General features: G+C 38.7%; 1 protein-coding gene across 4 annotated transcripts in view; it reads right to left on the bottom strand.

Moving 5' to 3' along the window:
- Positions 1-21,878, bottom strand: part of LOC123684580 (adenylate cyclase type 9) — a 42,503-nt gene that overhangs the window by 18,919 nt on the left and 1,706 nt on the right. The window lies entirely within an intron of this gene.

Raw genomic sequence — 21,878 nt, forward strand, 5'->3', positions numbered from 1 at the left:
GATTGTGGCACGAGCTGTGTGACATTTTGCACCGTCTTGTTGGAACCACAGCTCCTGGACATCATGGTTGTTCAATTCAGGAATGAAAAAGTTAGCAATCATGGCTCTATACCGATCACCATTGACTGTAACGTACTGGTCATCATCGTTTTTGAAGAAGTACGGACCAATGATCCCACCAGTCCATAAAGCGTACCAAAGAGTCAGTTTTTCTGGATGTAACGGTGTTTCGACATACACTTGAGGATTAGCTTCACCCCAAATGCGGCAGTTTTGTTTGTTGACGTAGCCATTCAACCAGAAGTGCGCTTCATCGCTAAACAAAATTCGCTTATGAAAATCGCGATACGTATATTCCGCACAGAACCATTATTTTCGAAATAAAATTGCACTATTTGCAAGAGTTGTTCAGGCGTGAGTCTATTCATGATGAATCGCCAAACCAAACTGAGAATAAATCACTTGACAGCTGTTAAATCGGTCGCCATCTTGAACAGTAATGCCAACTTAAAGTTATATACCTCGAAAAAAACACCCTTTATAACCAGTTTTTTACAATAAAGCCTCGGATTTCGGAAAAAAACGGCCGGAAACAAAGTTCTACGCTTAGATATATTACATAGATCTTTCAGTTATCTGTCTTGCAAAAATTATTACATTCAGTCTAATCCTGAATCCTTGTTGTTCGTCATCTAGTTGTAGCTAAGATTTGTCATTACAAAGTATACCTACTCGAATTATCAATGGAGTGGATACGTTAAGGTCGTTCAGACGGCCAAGCGATCTTCACGATTCCTCTGCTATTCGGGTGATATGATCATTCCACTGTTAATGTTGCCTGCCTGGCAAGTCCTCCTGAGGGTCTCGTTTCTCAGCCTACACCACATACTCTATGGTATAGGCTGAGAAATGAGGCCGGTTATTCTTTGGACTATTCTCATCTCCGGTGCCTCCATTATCTGGCGTGTTTCAGGTTTGTTTCTGCCGCATATGTAAGAATGGGTCTTATAGTGCTTTTGTACATAGGCGTAAAATTGTGCTTTCGACATTTTTTTTCTTCGAAATTCGAGGCTTTATTGTCAAAAACTGGTTATACATTTAGGATTCGAAGTATTGTCCATCGCTGGCCACTACTTTCTCTCATCTTTCGGACAGCGTACGAATCCCGCGATGAAAAAACTGGTCATCTTTTGAAGCGATCCACGAATCGATCCAATTTTTTACTTCTTCATAAGATCGGAAGTGCTGGTCAGCCAGGCCATGCCATGCAAAATATTGAAGACATTATTTGATCAAGACTCGTGTCAAACGCAACAAGCCATTTCAAAACGCCTGAAAGTCGTGGGAATGATTCAGAAACAAGGAAATTGGGTGCCCTACGAGTTGAAGCCAAGATATGTTGAACGGTGTTTGTTTGCTTGTGAACAGATCTGCTTGCAAGGCAAAGACGGAAGGGATTTCTGCATCGTATTGTGACTTGGGACTAAAAATGAGTTCATTACGATAATACCAAGCGCAGGAAAACATGGCGATATTCCGGCCATGCTTCCACATCGACGGCCAAACCGAATATTCACGGTTCCAAGGTCATGCATCAGAATTTGATGGGACCTGATCGGCATAGTGTATTCTGAGTTGTTGAAACCGACATAAACAATCACAGGCGATCGTTATCGATAGCAATTAATGCGTTTGAGCCGAGCATTGAAAGACAAACGGCCGCAATACAAGTGATTTTAGAGCATGGCAATGGTCCGAGTGGTCAAGACATACTCGGAAATGTAGAAATGGGAAGCCCTACCCCACCTGCCTTATTCTCCAGACGTTGCTTTCTCGGACTATCACTTGTTTCGAATAATGGCTTATAGCCTGGCTGACCAGCACTTCCGGTCTGATGAAGAAGTAAAAAATTGGATCAATTCGTGGATCGCTTCAAAAGATGACAAGTTTTTTCAACACGGGATTCGTACGCTGCCAGAAAGATAGGAGAAAGTAGTGGCCAGCGATGGACAATACTTTGAATCACCAATGTAAAGGGTGTTTTTTTAGAGCTATAGAACTTTAAATTGCAATCAAACAACGATGGATTATTCGATTGACATGAATTTCATTTATCCGCAAGATAATCTTGTGGCATTACATTTTAAATATGATTTCTGGCATATGATCGCCACGGCTGGCTCGGATGAAGTCCAATCTGGACGTCCAATTTTCGATTACTTTTTCCAACATTTGTGGCCGTAAATCGGCAATAACACGGCGAATGTTGTCTTCCAAATGGTCAAGGGTTTGTGGCTTATCCGCATAGACCAATGACTTTACATAGCCCCACAGAAAGTAGTCTAGCGGTGTTAAATCACAAGATCTTGAAGGCCAATTCACAGGTCCAAAACGTGAAATTAGGCGGTCACCAAACGTGTCTTTCAATAAATCGATTGTGGCACGAGCTGTGTGACATTTTGCACCGTCTTGTTGGAACCACAGCTCCTGGACATCATGGTTGTTCAATTCAGGAATGAAAAAGTTAGCAATCATGGCTCTATACCGATCACCATTGACTGTAACGTTCTGGTCATCATCGTTTTTGAAGAAGTACGGACCAATGATCCCACCAGTCCATAAAGCGTACCAAAGAGTCAGTTTTTCTGGATGTAACGGTGTTTCGACATACACTTGAGGATTAGCTTCACCCCAAATGCGGCAGTTTTGTTTGTTGACGTAGCCATTCAACCAGAAGTGCGCTTCATCGCTAAACAAAATTCGCTTATGAAAATCGCGATACGTATATTTCGCACAGAACCATTATTTTCGAAATAAAATTGCACTATTTGCAAGCGTTGTTCAGGCGTGAGTCTATTCATGATGAATCGCCAAACCAAACTGAGAATAAATCACTTGACAGCTGTTGAATCGGTCGCCATCTTGAACAGTAATGCCAACTTAAAGTTATATACCTCGAAAAAAACACCCTTTATAACCAGTTTTTTACAATAAAGCCTCGAATTTCGGAAAAAAACGGCCGGAAACAAAGTTCTACGCTTAGATATATTACATAGATCTTTCAGTTATCTGTCTTGCTATAATTATTACATTTAGTCTAGTCCTGAATCCTTTTTGTTCGTCATCTAGTTGTAGCTAAGATTTGTCATTACAAAGTATACCTACTCGAATTATCAATGGAGTGGATACGTTAAGGTCGTTCAGACGGAATATTCAGACTTGAATACACGCGCACCTTTAATATCAAAATAAAATCAAAATTGAAAACCCTTCACTATAAAAATTTCAAACTCCATATACGAAATTTTCAAATACAACAAATTCGTTTTTTCGAAACGATAAATCATAAACTGAAAAACTCAGACCTTTGCCCGACAACAACAAAGGTTAATGAGGTATCGGAAATTGATAACCGTGTAAGAAACACACGATTAATGGATTCGGTGATGAAATACCTACACATGCATATCGAAATACGAGCGATAACGCCGAATCGAGGCGGCTAAAACAACGCTATAGGTAGGTACTCTCGACTGCGTTAGTTTGAATTGCCCACAGGATTCCCCGATTCGAAAACCGATAATTAGATTCCGATTTGCGCGCGGGCTAACCTCCATCGAATTGATTCGAATCCCATCCGAATATTCGTTGCACTTCATTAACTTTAACAGCCCTCTGGATGGAAGTAACGTGGGACGGGTTTCCGACAGATTTCATCCGAGTCTCTTCGACAGTCGTGTTTTTTGTTCGTTCTGATCGGTAAACTGGAGGATAACTGCTTGATTGAATGCTCAAAGGGATAAGAAAAGGAATATTCGTTTCGCTACGTAACGTCGACTAGTCTTATCGGGTTATTTTCAATGGCAAGTTGAGGATAAAGCTGATTCTAGATAAAGGTTTATTATTTCCCTTTCGAATATTTATAAATTGTTCTATTCCACATGATTTCTACTTCATTTAATATAGGAAAAGTGCCCAAGAGTGCCTCAAAAGAATCTTCTAATGGGCGCGTGTTTTATTATTATTATTTAAAAGTGACAAGAGTTCAGGCAGTGAATATAAACTAAGAAAAAAACAATCTCTTAAGATTAGGGAATTCAATTCCGCAAAAGCGGGATCCCTTTGAAATTCTGCGGGATTTCAATATTAAAATTGCATATTGCACAATAAAAGCGCAAACGTCTTTTGAAACGTCCCAATAAACCACTCATAAGTTACGGACGAAGATACAACACTAGATACTGCTGAAACTACTCTACGATTCATGATCAGCAAATTGGAAAGTCATTATAACTCGACATTAAGGAAAGAAATGGTTAAAGCTTTATTTTCTAGGATACAAGAGCGCCGTTCATTAATAACAAGTATGGTACCGTATTGAGAAAACCCAGGCAAATATCTGGAATTTCTGGGATAACAGTCAATGTCTACAAATGGCCAAGAAGATACTCTGCGCAAAAAAATTAACGCACATTCTGATAATCTCAATTTTAATGAAAGTTACTTCTACATTGACTTTATAACTTATTTTTTATGTTTTCTCGGCAAGGTTTTGAACGAAACAAGACACATTAAATGGAAGAAAAATTCAGGATTTCACTGAATCTTATGTGAAAGAAGAGAAATAAACAGTTTTCAAAATACTGGAATGCTGATAAGTGATTCAATACTTGGTATTTCCACCCCTTGCGTTAATTACAGCTCGGCAACGACGGTTCATACTCAAAATGAGTGATCTTAAAATGTTCTGATCTAATCCTTCCCAGATTTCTCTGAGTTGGATTCCTAAGTCATTAAGAGTAGATGGATGATTTTCTGAACTTTTTATGAACATGTTCAATAGGTTGAGTACAAATTTATTGTTAACATTCTTGCGGATTGGATTCCCTACTTAAGATATGTAAGAAAATCAAAAGGGTTCGAATAGTAGAAGTAGAAGCAAACCCCAATTATTTTTCAGCTTTATACCTACCATAGAGACAAATTTATTAACATATAAGATTTCTAAGAAGATTTAGTTTTGGTAATTTTGCCACCTTCCCTGAATCCATTCTTGAAACGCCTGCGGACAACTTTAAGATAACGCATTCTACCGGTACCAGTGGTCTTCCTCCTTTTAGCTTTGATCGACCAATTGTATGATCGCATTTTAGCGGCTGGATATCCACATTGTGCAAGGTAACCTTTTTTTGAAACACCCTGTATAAAGCAGAAATAAGAAAATGAGAAACGCACTGAGGTGAACTCAGGAGTATTAGCAGTATCGACAAGGCAATGCCATTCGATTACGTTGATTACGTTTTTTTTTTTTTCGAAAGTAATCATGTTCGTAGAAGATGAAATGCTGGAAGCATAGGAATGAAAGCACAAAAAACGAAAAGTTAATTACGTCGCTTAATTAAAGAGTTAAATCTTCACATTTCGATCAAAAGCCGCGCGAACTTTTCTGGTTATGCGACAGAGCCAACCCTCATCGTCGGATAAATCCAATCGTGTAGTTCACCTTTAGCCGAAATACTTTTCGGTGTCTTCGTTTTCTTTCCACTTTGCGACGGATATTTTCCGGGCCGTCATTTCCCGGAAACTCGATCGGAAAATTGAGCGGGAAACCTTTTCATTAGCGCCCGAAGACAACGCGTCGAAAATTGAATAGTGTGTGGAGGCCCACCGGCAAAATCGATGCCCGTCTCGCCGCCCCCGGGACCTAGCGTCAAATTTTGTTTTTCTTGCAAAGTCCCCCGAGCGGATAATACGGTTTCGCGTTAATTTGGACGCAATAGGCGTTCCTCCGACGTTTCCGATGACACTTTCATCTAAGGGGGAACATGCGACGCCGCCCCCACGTTTAATTTCTATTGGCGGCTGATGATTTGCCGCTAGGTACGAATATTTCCGAGAATAATAATGAAAAGCGCTTATTTTGTACGGGGTGGGCAAAATAAGCGAGGTAAGCGGCTATATCTCAGGATCCACTCATCGTAGAGACTTGCGGTAAAAAATTTTACTAAAGTGTACAAGACAACACACTGGAAATTGTTTTGAAGTTCATACCTTTACCGCTAGGGGGCGTAATAGCTACCGTCGAGTAGAAAAATTAATTTTACTCGAAATTGTTTCATATGAAGTTGAAGAAAAAATATCATCACTGTAATCCTTGTAAAATTCTCTATCTTTTTGAATTGTCACATTCGATTTTACGACATCAAATAAGGGTAGGTGAAAGGGAGAAATCTGACTGATTGAAACGCCTGTAACTTCAGTTTGGCTCTACATTTATGAGCAAATCTCGTCTGAAAGATAATATCTTGTTGATTGAGGACAAAATATAGTCATAATAAATTTGTTTTTGCTGCTTTTGATAGGGGGCGCTAAGTCAGAAGTTCATTGTTTTGTTCATTTTACTGCGAAATTTCAAATGTAATGATAGGATTATCTTAACAGAAACAGAAATTCCATTAAATTTGATTGAAAACACCTGAAGGTCGCAATATTATCTTTCAGACGAGATCTAATTTGCTCAAAATGTTGAGCCAAACTGAAGTTACAGGCGTTTCAATCAGTCAGATTTCTCCCTTTCACCCACCCTTAATTGATGTCGTAAAATCGAAAGTGATAATTCAAAAAGATAGAGAATTTTTCAAGGATTACATTGATGATATTTTTTCTTCAACTTCGTATGAAACATTTTCCAGTAAAATTCATTTTTCTACTCGACGGTAGCTATTACGCCCCCTAGCGGTAGAGGTATGAACTTCAAAACAATTTCCAGTGTGTTTTCTTGTACACTTTAGTGTTAAATTTTTCTACCGCAAGTCTCTACGATGAGTGGATCCTGAGATATAGCCGCTTACCTCGCTTATTTGCCCACCCTGTACTGTTATACAGAGAAAAGTTCGATTTAGAAAAGCTCGCTATCTGGTCAGCTGTCACTTTTGACATTTGAAAAGTAAAAACTACGACATTACTCTACATGGAACGATACACGCTTCAAGAACTCATTTCAATCGTTAAAATTCTCTACATAAATGCAGTCAAAGTTCGCAAAACTAAAGCTTTTGGAGCAACTTAGTGATGTGAAGAGTCGAAACCGTGTGCGTTAAAGAATAATTGGTTTGTCGATTCCTCGTCGATCTTAGGAATTAGGCATTCCACAACTGACATAACACCGTACTTATGCATACAAAGGTCTTGAAGCTTTTAAATTTCAGTAAACAAAAGATCACCTGCAACGTCGTATTGATTGGGTCCTTGAATGCATCAAAAGCATAAACAGTAATGAGGCCCATTTTCCCTTCGAGGCTACGTTAATAATTAAAATTGTCGCATTTGAGGGTCGGAAAATCCAAGAAGGATTGTTGAAAAGCTTCTCCATTCTCAACGTGTAACTCTTTTGTGCGGTTTTTGGCCTGGTGGTGTTATTGGAACTTACTCATTCGAAAATGAGGCTAGTGATTCAAGGATGTTTTTTTCATAATACGTATCTCATATCATTTGTGACTAGGCTGAAATTTGGTTTCTATATGTAAAGCAATCAATCGAAAGTTCATAAGAATCTCTCATCTACATGAACTAAACGACAACAATGACATAACAAATCACAAGGCTATATACATTTGTAGGTGTGAATGAACGAGCACACAAAGCTCCTCACACCACTCAGTGCTTTTCTCGAATGTTTTAGGGCCAGTTCCGTATAATTGAAAATAAAGTCTCCTTTTCCGTCAGAAAGTACCTTCTTTAAGGTTAAAGAAAGCTTAGAAGTGACCTTCATCATAAAGTTCGATGGTCTTTGATGGCAATAAAAAGGATGCTTTTTGTTCGCATATGCTCTATGACTACGAAACATAACCTATATGTTGTGGTAGGAATCATAGAGTAATAAACATAGATAGAGGGAGTATACGCAATTTTTACATGTCCCCAACATGATTACGTTGTCGGGTTGTGATATATTTTCAAGTCCACAATTTTACTATATCGTTATGAATGTATATTAATTTGATTGAAATATATTTATTTGTGTGATTCCCGATTGAATATGCAAATTTGAATATTTGGAATCCGATATTTTTCCTAATTGTCGAGTTTATAATAAGCAGAATATTTATTATTTTCTGTATCTACCTGCTGAAATCCTAGGTTTGACAACTTTTGCTCTCCTAGTGTCATCGGTTTTTTCACGTCGTTTGGCGCGTTTGAAGTTTGTTTTCTGAATTTCTGATATATTTGAGTATTCATTTCAATATATTTTGACTTAATATGAAACGTTGATTCACAATGGGACATAAGAAGTGAGTTCTTTGTGGAGAAACTCGCGAGTTGGGTGAAATATCGTCTCACTGATGTTCTCATTTCCGCGCGCTTCATGTCAATCATGATAGTTCATGTTGGGGACAAAATTGGCTTACTGAATATGACATATGCTCCCTCTATCTATGTATATTACTCTGAGGCACCTAGGAAACTTGACAGTTACGAATAAAAGGAAGCTTTCTCTAAAAAACGGTCGGATTAAGTTTATGGAACCGGAGCCACTCTCAAGCTCTCTTTGAAGGCGACTTTCTAATAAAGCGGTCTTTGCCAAAATGACTCTTTTCGCATGGATTATAGAACTGGCCCTTAGTAAAGAACATTCAGCGTTGTAGGTATGTTGTTTTATCTGCCGGTGAGTGAAACCTTCGCAATTCTGCTCTCGCACGTCTTTTTTCTGCAATTAGAATCTCTATTTCAAGAGGTATTTTTTTTGCCTGCATATTTATTTTCCGTAGTCGGTAGTTCCAACCCCGCCGAGACGAGCTCGGTCGGGGGGGTCCCTCAGGGGGCGGTTCAAACGAAGCGGATCGAACTTGGGTGGGGGTGAATTGGAAGAGTTAACTCGAGCAAGTGGGGTCGTAATTATCAGTTTGCCGTCTCGGTGCAACTTCATCAAATGTTATTCGACTTGCGGTGCGGCGCTTTCGTCCCGTATTGCTTTTAGGCGGAGAGCTCGGCTGAGACCGCAACAGGGGCGCACAAAGCGTCGGTACACTCCTTCAACCGGAACTGGCGGAATTGCCGTTTAGTGTGAAAACACTGCAAGTTCCGCAGGAGGGTTTGATGTTTACCTTTTTGGAAAGTATAACAGATGTTCGCTTGATGAAGCTCGGGATTTTTATTGTTTGGGTAATAGGTTGGAAAGCTAAATGAGGTTTCAATTACGTAACGTCTGTGAATTTAGGTGGAAAGAGTTTTTTGTAAAATGGCGTATTCGACTGCTTGCACCATTCGAATACGCTATTAGGTGTACTATTGTGCTTCCGCCGTTTTGCAATAGATAGCTGTAGCCTCAGAGGAAAGAAAAGATAGAGGTACCCTTAGAAGTAAATAGCGTTGTATTGTAATCAATTGCAACAGTATGATGATGAAATGAGATAGGACAACAACAAACCAGCAAAATTGACAACTAGAGGGTCGGCAAACATTTCAGTGGCGTAGTCAGTGGTTCTCTTACTGCCTCTTATTAAGTTTTCGGTGCTGAAATGTTTGGAACAAACATATGCATATTTCGGCAAATTGTTCATTTGCAATCTTAACGCGTGGCACCATATTTTGCTGAATTCGAAGGAAACCTACAAATGTTAGCATTGAATTAAGTTTTCGATATCTCACATATACTACGCCATAGACGAGATATATTCTACGCCTATGGACTCAAAACGTGAACTTACCTATGATAGGTTAGGTTTTCATTTCCGATGTTTTACATACAATACATGTTTTTCGAGGTTTTACCATGATTAAAATTACCAATATGTAACTTAAAATTCACAAACTTGTAAAAAATAACGCCGATTACAAACGTGAAATTAAAATGAACAGTTAACCCTCAACGTCGCTCTAGTTGTCACGTGCAATAACAACAACAGAACCGTGTTGCCAAATCCAAAGAATATTCGCAAAACATCTATGCCACAGAACGAAGAAAAGTTTACTTCTTCCTCAGAATGGCAACGCAGTACATTATAAGTGTTTGTAAACAAAAATGTTATAGCGATGTCAACAAATGCTATAAGGCACCTCTATCTTTTCTTTCCTCTGAGGCTGTAGCCATCATTGTGAATAGATCGTAGATGCCACACGATAATCTTAGGTATTTGTAAACATAACGCCATCGAAATATTAGTCGATTTGTGTCAGCATCATAAAGTTATTCTCGTAGGTAATTGCACAAGTGCATCAAAATTACCGATAATTTTGCATGACAGCGTGTTGTCATAAAAACTGCATGAGTTCATTTTCATTTTTGGAGAAAGAGCCCGACACCGAAGGTGGAGGGCTCTTTCTCCAAAAATGAAAATGACCGAATGCAGTTTTTCAAAGAAAACACGCTGGAATGCGAAATTATCCGGTCATTTTGATGCACGAGTGTAATTCGGGGGAATATTTCCCGAATAAACTGTTACATCACTTGTCAAACTGATGTAGAATGGAATTGCCATAGATTCGAACTGTGTAAGATGCATAGAAACTATGCATCTATGAACAGAACAATTATCGCAGTGCAGTTTCGCTTCCTACAATGCAATTATCGCTGTAATTTTCGATAATTGTTCTCCAGATACATAGAATTTTTGACAGGAGGGAAATATTCGTAGGTAATTGCACAAGTGCATCAAAATTACCGATAATTTTGCATGACAGCGTGTTGTCATAAAAACTGCATGAGTTCACCTCATGACACCTTCGGTGTCGGGCTCTTTCTCCAAAAATGAAAATGACCGAAAGCAGTTTCTCAAAGAAAACACGCTGGAATGCGAAATTATCCGGTCATTTTGATGCACATTGCACGAGTGTAATTCGGGGGAATATTTCCCGAATAAACTGTTACATTACTTGTCAAACTGATTTTGAATGGAATTGCCATAGATTCGAACTGTGTAAGATGCATAGAAACTATGCATCTATGAACAGAACAATTATCGCAGTGCTGTTTCGCTTCCTACAATGCAATTATCGCTGTAATTTCCGATAATTGTTCTCGATATACATAGAATTTTTGACAGGAGGGAAATATTCGTAAGTAATTGCACAAGTGCATCAAAATTACCTATAATTTTGCATGACAGCGTGTTGTCATAAAAACTGCATGAGTTCATTTTCATTTTTGGAGAAAGAGCCCGACACCGAAGGTGGAGGGCTCTTTCTCCAAAAATGAAAATGACCGAATGCAGTTTTTCAAGGAAAACACGCTGGAATGCAAAATTATCCGGTCATTTTGATGCACGAGTGTAATTCGGGGGAATATTTCCCGAATAAACTGTTACATCACTTGTCAAACTGATGTAGAATGGAATTGCCATAGATTCGAACTGTGTAAGATGCATAGAAACTATGCATCTATGAACAGAACAATTATCGCAGTGCAGTTTCGCTTCCTACAATGCAATTATCGCTGTAATTTTCGATAATTGTTCTCCAGATACATAGAATTTTTGACAGGAGGGAAATATTCGATTAAACATGTCAGCTTATGAGCCAAATTCTCGTCATTTTCGGGAGGTTTTAATTTTCTGCTTCAATATGAAGAAATCTACGGCTGAGGCTCACGAATGCTCTAAAATACCTAGGGTGAGGCCGCTATTAGTGAAAGAACGTGCTGAGAGTGGTTTAAACGCTTCAAGAACAGTGATTTTGACGTCGAAGACCAACATGGCGGTGAAAGAGATAAGGTTTGCAAAGATGCAGAATTAGACGAATTACTTGAACAAGACTCGTTTCAAACGCAACAAGAATTGGCAGAATCATTGGGAGTGAATTAACAAGTCATTTCAAAACGCCTGAAAGTCATGGGAATGATTCAGCAACAAGGAAATTGGGTGCCGTACGAGTTGAAGCCAAGATATGTTCAACGGCGTTTGTTTGTTTGTGAACAGCTACTTGCAAGGCGGAGACAGAAGGGATTTCTGCATCGCGTGTGACTGGAGACGTAAAATGGCATCATCACGATAATCCTAAGTGCAGAACATCATGGGGATATCCCCAAGGTCATGCTCAGTAATTGGTGAAACTAGCTCGGCGCAGTGGTCTTCTGAACAAAACATTCAAACGAATTTTTTGGCGGTCTCGACTAGTTTCGGAGATATGGCCTCTCAAATTCAGAAATACGGGGTTTTTCTCTATCAAATTTGGTTCAAATTTCTTCCTCTATCAGCATAATACATTTACACATCCTAATTGAACAATTTTCACCAAAGAATCACCTGTAAATAAACAAAAAATCTTCTCCTTATTAACCTCATAAAAACAACTTCTCACACTCGGCTGTGTTGTCTGACAAAAGTTATATTTTAGTGGGGTTGGTAAGAAGAATGATTTTTTGTTAATTTAGAGGTGATTTTCATGTGAAAATGTGTTGACACAAAAGCTATGTTCCGAGAATTCAAGCAATTTTGAGTGTCACATGTATAATGACACTAAGTCCGGCCAAAACATAATATCATCTTGGGCATAATTCTGTAGGATGAAATTAACCAGTTTAGTTGAGAAGTTGTGAGTGTTAATTTGACTGTCCACAGCTTTGCCGCTAACTTATCCCACATAATGGAAATCCCACCAGTTGATATCACGCACCAAACTAAGACTTTATCAGCAAATTTGACCTTTTGCTTCAATTTCACATTGTCTAGACAATTTTCGATATTGTTGATATGGAATCCTTTCCTCAATCACATCACAATTGACATTGAAATCCCACGAAATATCTGAAAACGAATGAAATTCTACTGCTCTATTTTTTGGAAATCACTGAAGAACTTAATATCTTTAGTCTCGCCCTGTATATCTTCTGTGCATGCAGGAATAATTTTTCTCTATGATCAGCTGTATGACCAATCGAAGCACACTTGATTTGTTTTGTATATTCGAAAAAGATTACACAATGACCATTTGAAAGGTGATTTAAAAGTATTTTGACAGACTTCAGGAGGTGATTCCTCACAATATTCTAATATGAATTGTCGAAATAAATATATGTCTGGAAACGCCGCTTTTCTAAGATGGCTGTAGCGGTCAATGGTAGTCGAAATAAAGGGATCATAGATTTCATACAATAAGCTGAGGTTACGTTAGGTTGTAAACATAACACCATCGAAATATTAGTCGATTTGTGTCTGCATCATAAAGTCATTCTCGATCAAACATGTCAGTTTACGAGCCAAATTCTCTTCATTTGCGGGAGGTTTTAATTTTCTGCTTTAATATGAAGAAATCTGCGGCTGAGGCTCATCGAATGCTCTCAAATACTTATGGCGAGGGCGCTATCAGTCAAAGAACGTGCCGAGAGTGATTTCAGCGTTTCAAGAACAGGAACAGTAGTGGTCAGCGATGGACAATACTTTGAATCATAAATAAATAACCAGTTTTTAACAATAAAGCCTCGAGTTTCGGAAAAAAACGGCGGAAGCAAAGTTGAACGTCTATGTATTCAAAAAATTCTCGTTAACTTCGACAAAGGATCGATTCTGACAAATTTTCCCCACAATTTCGAAAAACCCTGTAGGTATTAGCTTCATACGACTCTGAAGCCCCGAATGATCCGACTATATTGAAAAGCTTTGAGGTATAAAACGGCCGACGGAACGTTTTTAATACATCGATAAAACAGGCTCTAAACAACGCTCGGATTATAAAAAATTCATTCGATACACAATGGCGGTCCGTTTACGTTTTACACGGTAATACCCTTAGATTGAATCCCTCTCAAAGGGAAGTATGGAGATGTTAGCTTCGATTCTCGGCCTAACTTTTCCTGGCAAAGCGCAAAATCCTTCAATGTCTGGCTAACAGGCTTCATTCCTCGTTATTTTCTTTGTTTGTGAGATAAATTATGGTCCTTAATCTGAGTCGATTTTTCTTCGTTCGGCCGCTTGCTGTCTCGACAATAGACGGCAAAATTAAATTCCCGATATAAATTCTGTAATGGCGCGACAAGGACGAGAGGACTGCTGGTTTTAGTGACGAGACGAATTATCGCCAAACTGTCCCGTTCTGAAAAAAGGCCAGAACGCGTCACGGCGCGCTCAAATATTACTAATAATCGTTTTATTGGCCAATTCGGTTTAACGCATCAGAACCCTCGGGCGCCAAAGCGTTTTCGATATTATTGAAGGCGAATGGGATTCAGTCGAACCTGGGTAAGAGAGAATCATCGAATATCGCATCGCTCAATAATTCTCGGGCGGCAAATAACAACATTTAGGCAAAATTCAACTTTATTAATCGAGATTCACTCGTTCAAGAGTGAAACATTCAGTCTAGCTCTCCTTAATGATGAGTTAGGTCGCTGGTGAAGAATCCGTTTTTAAATTCAACCACGTTTCGACCACGACCGTTTTCGCTTGACGTTGTCGTCGGTGACTCACTCTTCATCACCAGTCACCAACTGCTTCCAAAATGGGTTGATTTTGTTGCGATTCGCAGATTTGAAATTTCGGTTAATGAGATTTTTTGCGTGAACTCGTGCGATACCCATACATCGAGCTTCTTCTTGAGACCAGCCTTATGCAAATGGTTCCAAACGTTTTTTTTTGCAATCTTTAGCTCTTGGCCAATCGAAACAGTGCTTACATGACGGTCGGACTCGACAATGTCCATGATTTTATCGAAATTTTCGACAATTTGCCTTCCAGTGCCTGGTGCACCTTTAACATCGAAATTTCCGGAAAGGAATTGACGGAACCAAAATTGCGCGTGATTGGCTGTTACAGTATCAGGATTAATTACATTTTCAGTCGCCTGGCTTGCATTTTCACCTTTATCGAAGAAAAACTGTAAAATATAGCGTATTTTCTCTTTTCCAGTATCTATCTTTGACGCGCGCTCAAACTAAACTGATCAACAAATCACAAAACTGTCAGAAAAGTTTTCGTAGAAAGAAATCTCATGTGTCTGAAGTCATCTAGTGGAACCCGATCGGACCAATAGAACGAGAGATACAGATAACTAAAGCCATCTATTGGAAAAATGATAGACTTCTTTTTACTCCACCTTATACAGTAACTTTCTAATGGAAAGTCCTAGGAACTTGAAATTTGGAAGAGAAAGGATCTCGAATGCCGTGGTTGAATTCGTAATAGACGAAATACGTCTAGAGTTTCCGAAAACTGCAGATTTGATCTGCATGAAAATGATTATTATGAAGAATAATTGTGCAAAATGTCGTGTTGATAGCGTCTTCAGAACCATAGAATATTAAAGAATAATATCGAAAAATTTCCGTGACCACAAAACCGACTAAGTTGAGATTTTGGGTGTTGATATGGAATACCAATTTCAAGCTCAGTGCAAGATTTTGAATTGATAATATTATCAAAACCGTAGAAAACTCGAGAGGATTATTGCAAAAGAAATACCCAAATGTTCGTGGTATCAGATAGAGGTTGAGATTTTGCATATACGTATAGAGTATACATACACTGTGTCCGTAAAGTATGGAACAAATTCATTTTTAGCTGAACAGACCATTTTAAGAAATAATCCTGAAACACGTCGATTTTTTATTTTAATTTACCGTATTTCAAAATAATAATCTAATATACAGGGTGAATCGGAAAATTGAGACAAAATGGGGGTGAACCATTTTAAAAAAATTACGGTGACGTCATTACTCGAAAGTAATTCACCCTGTATATTAGATTATTTCAAAATACGGTAAATTAAAATAAAAAATCGACGTGTTTCAGGATTATTTCTTAAAATGGCCTGTTAAGCTAAAAATGAATTTGTTCCATACTTTACGGACACAGTGTATAGTTTAACTGTCTCCAAGAGCGCATAAAAAATGAACGCTCAAAATTTCCTCATTTTTAACTGTTTTAATTGATAAACAATCAGGTTTCTAAGGAAATCGACGACCATACTAAAAAAAATCCCATTATATCATTCTACCACTTATTGGATTGCAACAAAAATATTCCTTCATAACTGACGCATAACAAATATCATGCCACTAACGAAGCTCGTTACGGTCTTCGAAGAAATAACAATTTACATTCGTTAATCCCGCTTCTGTCCGATCAATTCAGGCCGTTAATATGTCAGTTTGTAACGCCTTTGACCTCTTTTGTGGAAACTGGGGTCGAAAAACACATTGTCCTAGGGCATGTGCAATTACACCCAACAAAGAAAGAGTTCTGCCCTTATACTCCCTGGATCTGAACCATTTCCAAGTGGAATCGAGGTTAGTTGTGCAATTCGCGAACGAGAATGCTGCAGTGCCACATTTCGTTGGATTCGATTAAATTCGAGCATAATTATACCAATATATACTAACTGATAAAGAAACTGCAACACCCAGAAGGAGCTGTTTAAATAAAAATTTTTTTTTTTGGTAAAACATAAATAGTATAGCAAGGAGTAAATGATTGAAATTTGAAGAAAAAACGAAAGGTTTACAATTTTTTTTGATAAATTTGTTAATAAAGTGTTTGTCCACCGCGATTATCTATACACTCCCCAACTGTCTCGGAATCGATGCAATAAGATCTCTATTTCTTCTTGAGGGATACTATCCCAAGCTACCTGTACTTCATGTCTCAGAGCCGCCACAGTCCGTGAGGGCTGGGGTACATTTCCAAGCCTTCTACCCATGATGTCCCAAACATGCTCTATGGCGGAAGATCGGGGGATCTGGGCGGCCATGGCAAAAGATTCACTTGGATCGCTTCGAAAAAGTTTAAACTAGCTCTGGCAACATGAGGTCGTGCATTATCTTGCTGAAATATTGCATTCTCGAGCGGGTTAAAGTAAGGGAGAACATATGGCTCCACTGTTTCTTGAAGGAACTCAGTGCTGTCATGTAACCTCGAATAAAGACTTAAGGTGACCTACTTGCATGTGAAATAGCACCCCGAACCATAACGCCTACTGTCTAGTTTACAAGACGCTCAACATCAAACTGAGGTTCACGTCTTTCTCCCCGACGTCGTCTAACCCTTCTTCGGCCATCATGTGCACCCAAGGAGAATCGAGATTCATCAGAAAAGATGTGGAATGGCATAAGATCGATGCCATTCCACATTCCAATGTTGACGTTGTCCACTCATCAGCCAAAGATCGAGTTGTCGCAAATCGGTCTTTAGGCCCGGTGCACACATCCGACTTTTGCAGTTACGACACCCGTTGCGGTGTCGTACCTATTCAATGCACACTACATACGACACCGTCGTGGTTGCGGAGACGGATCAATTCACTTCAATGAAGAGCTCAGTATCCAATTCCCTCTCTGCCATTGTGCGAACTCACGACAAACGTCGTATGTGTGCGCAGGCCAATTTGGAATAGAGTACTGAGAGATCGCATGTACGACTGCGGCACAGTTGCGGCCTAGAGGGACATGCTACACAAAAACGACCGTAGGCTGGCAGTTACGACGTCGCAACTGCACGGCGGGTAGTGTGCATGCTCCCATTTGATTCTTTGTACCACAGGCCGCAAGTACGACACAGCAACGGTGTCGTAACTGCAACGTAACTGGGAGCATGCACACTACCCGCCGTGCCGTTGCGACGTCGTAACTGCCATCATGCGGGCTGTGGTACAAAGAACCAAATGGGAGCATGCCATGCACACTAGCGTACGACACCGCAACGGTGTCGCAACTGCAAATGTCGGATGTGTGCACCGGGGCTTAATGGCCATAAGTCTTAAACGTCGGTCTTGAACTTCATTTGTGCCCCTTCGACGTCCGGTGCCTATTCTTCTTCGATTTTGGGCATTATCAAACCACGCTTGACAACATCTCATAAAAGTAGTTGGATTTTTGTTCGTACGGTTAGCGATTTCTCGAAATGACAACCCCGTTCCCGTAGTCTAATAATTTGACTCCTTTCAAATTCACTTAGTTGGCGATAAATTCCGCATACACGTGATCTAGGCATTTTAAAAACAACTAAAAATCGACTTTGGATCTCCTCGAATAGCTGTTTTGTTGTAAAATTTAAAAACTTTTAAAGAACGACTACAATATTTAAGTAACAAAAATTTTTTACATGAAAAAACCTTCACGATTTTTTCCTCCAAATTCAATCATTTAATCCTTGCTTCACTATCTATGTTTTACCGAAAAAATTTTTAAATTTAAACAGCTCCTTCTGGGTGTTGCAGTTTCTTTGTCAGTGAGTGTATATACAATAATTACGTTCTGCCGAAAAATTGGTGCGATTTAAACGGTTCTAAATTGGAAATTGACGAATTCGTCGAATACTGGGATAATTCCAACACAATCGGTATCGGACAGCCAAGCTCGAGTATGTCCGAAAATGGACATAACTTCTTACGGTTAATTGGGCTCCGGTGTGTCTGAATAACAGCGTACATTCCAGTTAAGAATAGATACAAACAGATGTAATCGTCAGATTTTATTGGTATATTATATGAGATGTTGAAATTTGCTCAAGGTTTTTGATTTTTTGAAACAGCCCAGTGAAATCCATTCTGAACTTATATAACTCAACAACAAAGAGTAACACTTCACTCAGTAAGTCGAAATAACTGGCCAATTCAAAAGTCCCCGGTCTACCATAGTATAGGGAGTTTTTTTTTTCGAGGTATATAACTTTAAGTTGGCATTACTGTTCAAGATGGCGACCGATTTAACAGCTGTCAAGTGATTTATTCTCAGTTTGGTTTGGCAATTCATCATGAATAGACTCACGCCTGAACAACGCTTGCAAATAGTGGATTTTTATTTCGAAAATAATGGTTCTGTGCGGAATACGTATCGCGCACTACGTCCATTTTATTTTTTTTAGCGATGAAGCGCACTTCTGATTGAATGGCTACGTCAACAAACAAAACTGCCGCATTTGGAGGGAAGCTAACCCTCAAGTGTATGTCGGAACACCGTTACATCCAAAAAAACTGACTGTTTGGGGCGCTTTATGGGCTGGTGGAATCATTGGTCCGTACTTCTTCAAAAACGATGATGGCCAGAACGTTACAGTCAATGGTGATCGGTATAGAGCCATGATTACTAACTTTTTCATTCCCGAATTGAACAACCATGATGTCCAGGAGCTGTGGTTCCAACAAGAAGGCACAACATGTCACACAGCTCGTGCCGCAATCGATTTATTGAAAGACACGTTTGGTGACCGCCTAATTTCACGTTTTGGACCTGTGAATTGGCCTCCAAGATCTTGTGATTTAACACCGCTAGACTACTTTCTGTGGGGCTATGTAAAGTCATTGGTCTATGCGGATAAGCCACAAACCCTTGACCATTTGGAAGACAACATTCGCCGCGTTATTGCCGATATACGGCCTCAAATGTTGGAAAAAGTCATCGAAAATTGGACGTCCAGATTGGACTATATCCGAGCCAGCCGTGGCGGTCATATGCCAGAAATCATATTTAAAATGTAATGCCACAAGATTATCTTAAATAAAATTCATGTCAATTGAATAATCCATCGTTGTTTTATTGCAATTTAAAGTTCTATAGCCCCAAAAAAAACACCCTTTACAGCACATTTTTTTGGCGAAATTCGATTTTATTATTCAACATAGTTAGTTGCCTTCGAGGGCGATACAGCGATCTTCCAACTTTTCTATACCATTTTTGTAGTACGATTTGTCTTTCGCTTCAAAATGAACTTCAGTTTCGGCGGTTACTTCTTCATTGGCTCTAAATGTCTTTCCAGCGAGCATTCTTTTGTAGTCTGAGAACAGAAAAAAAGACAGCTGACTTTTGTTTTTTCTCGTTTTGAATTCGGTTCATCGTGTTCACGTTCAAACTTAGCATTCCAATCAATGATGGTTGATTTTCCTGGTGCAGGCCCCGGAAACTCTTCATCAGGCCAAGATTTTGCTTCAACTGTATTTTTTTCCCTTCAAAAAGCAATATTTTATCAGCACACAAAATTTTTTCTTCTTGTTGCAAATAACAAAAGTAGCTACACTCCCAACGCAATATCTCACAAACTAATGGTCGGACTGCTGTCATATTTTGACACGTTACGTTTTAAGGTTGGTACTAACTAAAAATCATATGGATTTGATATTAGCACCGCCATCTGTGCATCAGACCGGAACTTTTCAATTGGCCTAATACACGAAAATATTTTCTGGTTAAAAACAATGTTAAGGAAAAGCATCTGACCTCACGAACGTGCTTAAATCATTTTTATTCACTTCAGAAGTGTTTTATTCTTAATGTAAGACTACCACGTTGTAAACTAATCGAGTTGGACGAATCTCACTGGGTATATTTGGATCCTTTGCGATCAATATAAGAAAAAAAAAAGCGTTGAAGTGTCCAATTTCAAAGCTCAGCGATTATTAGCGGCATATCGCGCTTATTAATGCAGAATTTATTGATTGGGAGATGAATTGTATGGCTGATAAAATGAAGGTGGAAATTTAATCTGCTCCTACTAGACGATAATGAAAATGAAGAGGAAATGGGCCTCGCGATAAATGTGGAACTATACTACTTCCTTCAATTGTATGAAACAGATTGCAATTAATTGCGAAATCGATCAATCAGGATATTCTTCTCAGTTTATAATTCTCTCAAAGACCTTCGCTGAATTCTATTCAGCTGGATTTGAATATGGATTTCTCTTTCCTTAGAAAAAAATCAGGAAAGCACTGACGTGAAGTCAGAATCGAATTTGAGAACGGATTTGTTATCAGTGATTTGGACCTTATCGTTTGAGACCAATCCCGGCTCAGAATTCGAAAATTACAGACTTCGTTGAAATTATAGAGCGATCTGTTCAGGTGAGCTTAAAACTTTAGACACAACTTTTTTTGAGCGTTCGTCTCTCAATAGAATACATAGAGTAATAAACATAGAAAAAGGGAGTATACGCAATTTTTACGTGTCCCCAACATGGTTAGATTACGTTGTCGGATTGTGAAATATTTTCAAATCCACAATTTTACTATATCGTTATGGATGTATATTATATTGAAATATATTCATTTGAGTTATTCCCGATTAAATAAGCAAATTTGAATATTTGGAATCCAATATTCTTCCTAATTGTCGAATTTATAATAAGCAGAATATTTATTATTTTCTGTATCTACCTGCTGAAATCCAAGGTTTGGCAACTTTTGCTCTCCTTGTGTCATCGGTTGTTTCACGTCGTTTGGCGCGCTTGAAGTTTGCTTTCTGAATTTCTGATATATATAGGTATTCCTCTCAATATATTTTGGGTTAATATGGCACATTGATTCACTATGGGACATAAGAAGTGCGTCCTTTGTAGAGAAACTCGCGAATTGAGTGAAATATCACTGATACGTTTTCATTTCCGCGCGCTTCATGTCAAATTTGATAGTTAATCTTGGGGACAAAATTTGCTTACTGAAAATGACATATGCTCCCTCTATCTACGTTATTATTATTATTATATTGTTGGAAACTGAGTTGGAAATTGATGAATGATATGGAAAAATATATTTCATTCTTGAAATCTCCCTATTCACACAAAGAGAAATCCTAATTTGAAAATTTTTGATTAGGTATATCAAAAAAGGAAATATTTATGGCTGAACAAAAAATTCTCCCCCACTTAGATAGCAACATCAATTAGTTATTCTTTGGTGAAAACCTCAAATCACAATGAATTTTACATTATGTTATTATGCTTTTGTGTCCGAGGTAATGTAATGTATTGCAAATGACACTCAAGTGCATAACTGTGTAATCCACTTTCATATAATAAGTTGAAAACCTATTTTCCCCACTGGAAGTCTAGGGTTTCCACAAGTTACACGGTTCTATGTACACACTTCTCCCTCTTTGACATAATAAACAACGCCTTTGTCTCTGAGATCTCACATAACTCATCTTCTAATTACAAAGGGTATTACTGAGGATGAACTATATA

The sequence above is a fragment of the Harmonia axyridis genome, chromosome 7 (assembly GCF_914767665.1).
Source record: "Harmonia axyridis chromosome 7, icHarAxyr1.1, whole genome shotgun sequence".
Lineage (NCBI taxonomy): Eukaryota > Metazoa > Arthropoda > Insecta > Coleoptera > Coccinellidae > Harmonia > Harmonia axyridis.